Source organism: Leopardus geoffroyi, chromosome E1, assembly GCF_018350155.1.
Source record: "Leopardus geoffroyi isolate Oge1 chromosome E1, O.geoffroyi_Oge1_pat1.0, whole genome shotgun sequence".
Classification (NCBI taxonomy): domain Eukaryota; kingdom Metazoa; phylum Chordata; class Mammalia; order Carnivora; family Felidae; genus Leopardus; species Leopardus geoffroyi.
This window is the reverse complement of record NC_059330.1, coordinates 43,709,751-43,716,503: the sequence shown is the minus strand read 5'-3', so window position 1 is coordinate 43,716,503 and position 6,753 is coordinate 43,709,751. Positions and strand designations below refer to the sequence as shown.

Below are 6,753 nucleotides of genomic sequence, written 5' to 3'. Positions count from 1 at the left end.
AATATCTTCTCCCATTCAATAGGTGGTCTTTTAATTTTGTTGATTATTTCCTTTGCTATGCAGAAGTTTTTATTTTGATGGCATCCCAATAGTTTATTTTTGCTTTTATTCCCCTTGCCTCAGGAGACATATCTAAAAAAAAATGTTGCTACAGCCAATGTCAGAGAAATTACTGCCTGTGCTCTTTTCTGGATTTTTATGGTATTAAGTCTCCTATTTAGGTCTTTAATCCATTTTAGTATACCTTGGTGTGGGGTGTAAAGTGCTCCAGTTTCATTCTGTTATATGTAGCTGTCCAGTTTTCCCAGCACCATTTGTTGAAGAGATTGTCTTTTTCCCATTGTATAATCTTTTGTCAAAGATTAATTGAACATATAATTGTGGATTATATGCCTAAATATGCTTTATATTCTTTCTACCCTTTTCTATTGATCTATATGTCTCTTTTTATACCAGTACTATATTGTTTTGATTGCTACCGCAATGTAGTATAACTTGAAATCTGGAATTGTGATACCACCCGCTTTGTTCTTCTTTTTCAAGATTGTTTTGGCTGTTTGGTGTTTCTGAGGTTCCATATAAATTTTAGGACTATTTGTTATAGTTGTTACTGGTATTTTGATAGAGAATTCATTAAATCTGTAGATTGCTTTGCATACTATGGACATTTTAACAATATTTGTTCTTCTACTTCATGAGCATGGAATATCTTTCCATTTGTTTATGTCATCTTCAAATGTTTTCATCAATATTTTATAGTTTTCAATGTATGGGTCTTTCACCTCTGTGGTTGAATTTACTCCTAAATATTTTATTATTTTTAGTGCAATTGAAAATGGGATTGTTTTCTTAATTTCTCTTTCTGCTACTTCATTATTAACGTGTAGAAATGCAACAGATTTCTGTATATTGATTTTGTACCCTGTAACTTGGCTGATTTCATTTATCGGTTCTAGTAGCTTTTGGTGGCTTTTGTAGTTCTTCTTTGTTCCTTTCTTCTCTTGCTTTCTTCCGTTGTGGTTTGATGGCCTTTAGTGATATGCTTCAATATCTTTTTCTTTTGTTTTTTGCGTATCTATTACACGTTTTTTTATTTGTGGTTGCCATCAGGTTTATATATAATATCCTATGCATATAGCAGCCTATATTAGGTACTGGTTGCTTAAGTTTGAACCCATTCTAAAAGCACTAAATTTCACCCCCCCCCACACACACACATTTTATATGTATGATTTCATATTTTACTTCCTTTTATTTTGTGAATTCCTTGACTGATTTCTATAGCTATAATTGATTTTACTGCTTTTGTGCTTTAACTTCCATACTGGTTTTATAAGTGATTGATCTACCACTTTGGCTATGTTTGTATGCCCCCGTGAATTTTTTTCCTTTCCTAATTTGCTTGCTCCTGATTATGGCCTTTCCTTTCCAAAGAATTCCTCTTAACATTTCTTGTAAGACTGGTTTAATGGTGAGGAATGCCTTTTACTTTTGTTTGTCTGGGAAACTCTATCTCTCCTTCTATTCTGAATGATAGCCTTGCTGGATAGAGTATTCTTGGTTGCAGGTTTTTTTTCTTTCAGCACTTTGAATATATCATACCACTCCCTTCTGGACTGCAAAGTTTCTTCTGAAAAATCAGTGGATAGACTTAAGGAGTTTCCCTTTCATATAACTTTTTTCTCTTGCTGCTTTTAAAGTTCTCTCTTTACCACTACTTTTTGCCATTTTAATTATTATGTGTCTTGGTGTAGACTTCCTTGGGTTTGTTTTGTTGGGGACTCAGAGTCTTCTGAATCTTGATTTGTCTCATTCTCCACATTAGGGAATTTTTCAGCTATTATTTCTTCTAACAAACTTTTCTGGCCGCTTTTCTCTCTCTTCTCCTTCTGGGATCCCTGTAATGCTAATGTTATTACATTTGATGGTGTCACTGAGTTCTCTATTCTCATTTTATATTGTTCTTTTACTCTTTCCTTTTCAGCTTAGTTGCTTTCCATTACTGTTCTTTCAGTAATGATCTGTTCTTTTGCTTCCTCTAGTCTACTATTTATTCACTCTAGTGTGTTTTTAATTTTAGTTAATGAGTTCTTCATCTCTGGTTCTTTTTTTGTATTTTCTAATATCTTTGTTGAATTTCTCACTATGATCCTCTACTCTTTTCTCACATCCAGTAAGTATCTTCATGACCATTACTTTGAATTCTCTATCGGGTATATTGCTTATCTTTGTTTCATTTAGCTCTTTTGCTGTAATTTTGACCTGTTCTTTCATTTGGGACATAGGCCGCAGTTTCATTTTGTCTAATTCCCTGTGTCTGTTTCTATGTATTGGGAAAGTCAGCTATGTCCCTGATCTTGAAAAAAGCGGTCTTATGAAGAAGAGGCCCTGTAGTGTCCTGTTGTGTAATGTCCCCTGTTCACCAAAAACTAGCATTTCAGGTGTCTTCTCTGGGTGTTGCATGCCCTAGGGCTGTGATTGTTGAGTCATGTTTGCCATCAGTTGTCATCTGCAATGGCCTTCTTTGCCTGTTGTGAACAAGGTTTGGTCCCTGTGATGCTAAAGGGCCAGTCTGGCGGGGCGCCTGGGTGGCGCAGTCGGTTAAGCGTCCGACTTCAGCCAGGTCACGATCTCGCGGTCCGTGGGTTCGAGCCCCGCGTCGGGCTCTGGGCTGATGGCTCAGAGCCTGGAGCCTGCTTCCGATTCTGTGTCTCCCTCTCTCTCTGCACCTCCCCCGTTCATGCTCTGTCTCTCTCTGTCCCAAAAAAAAAAAAAATAAATAAACGTTGAAAAAAAAATTAAAAAAAAAAATAAATAAAAAATAAAGGGCCAGTCTGGGGCCACCTTGGGCTCGAGTTGGGTCAGACCAGATGCCTGCCCTCACCCCATTTGCCAGAGCTGTGGTTGCACCAAACTTCAGGGTGCTCACTTTCTGCTGCCCGCTGTGAGATCTTCGTTGGTGGGTAGAGCTGGCAGTTAGAGGTCTGTACCCATTCCAGAGCTGGGAATATAGTCAAACTGATGTGTGTGATTATGTTCCCTCTCCCAGGGCAAGAGTCACTTGGGAGTGGTCCTGGACAGTGTTGGAGCTGCCCGCTGCTTACAAAATGAGAGGCATCTAGTGCTGCTTTGGATGGACTCCTGCCCAGTGGGGATGGTTGGAGGGGGCAGTCTGCAGGAGAATGCAGGGGTGGGTGAAGCGGTGTTAGCAAGCTACATGGCAAGTGTTCCAGCTGGTTCCTGCAGCTGTCTGGGTATCTGGATTAGGGTGGGGGTAGGGGAGAGAAATGGTGCCTGCCAGGTCTTTTATTCTTGGAGAAGTCTCCTAAAGATCCCTGCCCTTCCAGGAGAAGTTCTGAGATTAGTAAATAAATCTCCTTTCTCTATATCCCAGCCACTTTTCAAACTGCCACTTCTATGCTGGATCCCTGCAGGGCTGTGTGTTATGCTGTCTCTTTAAGGATGGAGACTGTTTCCTCTTGCCCTCCAGCTCTCCCAGAGCCAAGCCAACTGGTTTTTAAAATTCTAGGTGTTAAGCTCCAGTGATTGTAAAAGTTAAAAAAAAAAAAAAGTTAAGCCCCTCTGTCTTTCAAAGCCAAATATTATGGGGGTTTGTCTTTACAGTGCAGGTCACCCATGTCTGGGGTGCCTGGTAGGAGATCTCTTCCTCTCCCTTTTCCGTGCTTGTGGCGTCCCTCACATTTGTGGTTGGTTTTCCTGGGGGTCTAGTTCTAACCACATCTCCATTATTCCTCCCATTCTTTTCATTGTGGCCTCTTCTCTTCAATTAACTGTGGAGGGTCTGTTCTGACAGTCTTCAGGTTATTTTCTGGGTTGGTTACACTGATATGGGTGTATCGAGGTGTATCCATGAGACAAATGAGCTTAGGATCCTCCTACCTTGCCATCTTTCCCAGAAATTCATATTGCATTTTTCGTTTATCTTTTACCTGGTTTTTTTTTTTTTATGTACTCTAGATACAAGTCCCTTGCAGGTTATATAAATTATAAATATCTTACTGTATAGTTTAACTTTTCACTTATATTTTATCTTCTTTTTTTTTGATAGGGAAAAATGTTTTTTAATTACACACTCAATCCATTGGATGTACTTCAAAATACCCCCCAAAACACTTTTCTTCATTTATCAGTGAAAGAAGTTAGAAAGTAACGTCAAAAAAATAGCATATGGCAATCAAATTTCCCTGAAAGTCAGTCACATATAGAGTACATCCTAGAAAAGAGGAGGGACCAGACAGGTTCTCCCTACTTTCAGGAATTTCATCAAGTACTGGACCTACTCATGGGTGGAGAGAAAAGGCAACTTTTAACTATGAGTATGTTATTAAATGAGGCATTTACTATACTCCTTCCTAAGAGCACCAGGTGGGGGACAAGTGTTCTAAACTTGATCTAGGAAATGGAATGTGGAGTCAGTCCATCCTCTTCCCCCTAAGAGCTGTCCAGTGGCTAATGAATTTAAAAAGCATGACTAAATAAAAACAAATGCCCACATACTCTCTCCTCCCCCCCAATAAAGGTAAAATAAAAAAAAAATTGGATTTCCCAGATTATTCTCCAGAATAATAGTTGCTTTATACATTTGGTATAAGTGGGATGTTAAAGTCCTTTACTGTTCATTGCTATCAATTTCTTCCTTTACACATCTATTAATAGTTGCTTTATGTATTTGGCTGCTTTCATGTTGGGTACATAAATATTTGCAACTCGAGAGTGGATGGAGCCTGGGAGTAGCTTTAACAACCCAAATTCATCGATTACAGAGTCATCACAAGCATGCCTTGCTTTGAAACAACAAAAAAAATATTTTTGAAACAAGATAAAAACCTAGTACTAATCACTTTCTGACAATACACAATTACTGAAGTAACTAATATTGAGAAGGGGAAGGGAATCATACCTATGGGCCTTGTCTCACACAAGTGCATGTTTGTAGGTGCAAGGCACTTGTCATTATTGCAGAAACGAATTTTAATTTTTCATCTTTAGTTTAACATTGCTTTTAGTACAATGCTGACACCAGCAGTGCAGAAAGGGCTCTGGAGAGTTGTTCATAGCAGCACTTCTCCTTTGGTTCTGGAGGCTCCAGGCCAGCCAACATTGCCTCGTCACATACATTCTTTAGGCCTTTCTGTGAGTGCAGAACCCGCCACATATTTGACCACCTTCAGGTCATGGGCCAGCTTTTCACATCATTTCAGCAGTCTCCGGAGGGATAGACTTCTCTTTGTTCTTGGTTTCTCAATCGTAGAGGAGTCATCTTTAAGATCAATTTGGGTCCCAACAAGCAAGAAAGGAGTCTTAGGACAGTGGTAAGTTATCTCAGGCACCCACATTTCCTTCACATTTTCGAATGAGGAGGCAGAGATCACTGAATAACAGACTGGAATACATTTGTAGAAATGTATTCGTAGATACGTTGAAATACATTTGTAGAATAACTTGGCAGTTGTAATCTGTCATAGTCCTCTTGCCCCGCAGTATCAGAAAGTCCAAGAGTGTATGGCCCCCTATTGATCATAATGGTGACTGCATAGTTGTCACCAAGAGTCGGTACATCCTCGGAAATGTGTTTGTTGTGTAGGATATCAGGAGACATGTTTTACCAACAGCACCGTCACCCACAACAACACACTTAATTGTCTGCATTACTGAAACAATTTTGTATCCACTTTAAATATTTCAAATTCGGTGGTGATCTCAGCTTCTCTGCAGGGGCATTGGCAGTGCTGTGTGGTGTCTCCTCTTGTATTTTATCTTCTGATGAACAAAAGTTTCTCTTTGACACGTAGTTGAATTAGTCAACCTTTTTTCTTTTATAGTTAGAATGTTTGGGAGCCTGTTGAAGAAATCCTTCCATATACCGCGGCCATGAAAACCTCTCCTATTTTATCTTCTGGGAGCTTTATTATTTTCCTTTCACATTTAGATCTATAATCCACTCAATTGATTTTTCTATATGATGTGGGATAAGGGTCCCTTTTTCTTCTAAATGGATATTCACCATTTATTGACAAGGTGAACCTTTCCCTACTTTAACGTAAGGCTAGCTTTTTCATAAATCAAAGATAATAAATGTGTTGCTATATCTGGACTTTTTATTCTTTTTGTTCTTTGGTCTATTTGCTGGTCCTTGCACCAGTATACCTACTATTTTAATGTAGATTTAATATGTCTTGATATCTGAAGCATAAATCCTCCCAATTTTATTTACTTCTTTAAACTCTTCTTGGCTATTCTTAGTAATGTCCTTTTTGTCATTAGAAATATTTATTCTTTGTGCTTTCTCTCTTTTTTTCCTTTGTCAGTCTTAGTGCAGGTATGTATCACTTTTGTTGGTCTTTCCAAAACCCAACATTTGGCTGTATTGATTTTATTTAAAGTTTGCTTTTCATTTCAGTAGTTTCTGCTTTTGTCCTTAGAACTTTTCTTCTCCTTTTGAGGGGTTTAATTTGCTGTTCTTTCCTAACTTTTTAAGATAGAACCTTGGGTTATTGATCTTTTCATCTTTTCTATTACATGCATTTAAGGCTGTGAATTTCCCTCAGCACAACCTTACCATATCCTTCAAGTTTTAATATGTAATATTATTTTTACTCAATTCAAAATATTCTAACTTCCAGTATGGTTTATTTTTTTGACACATGATTTATTTAGAGAGGCATTCTTTAGTTTCCAAAGTTAGGGGAGTTTCCTAGTAGCTTTTGCTATTGATTTCTAGCTTAATTTCCA

General features: G+C 38.2%; 1 pseudogene; it reads right to left on the bottom strand.

The window, feature by feature from the left end:
* Window positions 1-4,911: 4,911 nt before the first annotated feature.
* Window positions 4,912-5,670, bottom strand: LOC123603869 (annotated as a pseudogene).
* Window positions 5,671-6,753: the final 1,083 nt, after the last annotated feature.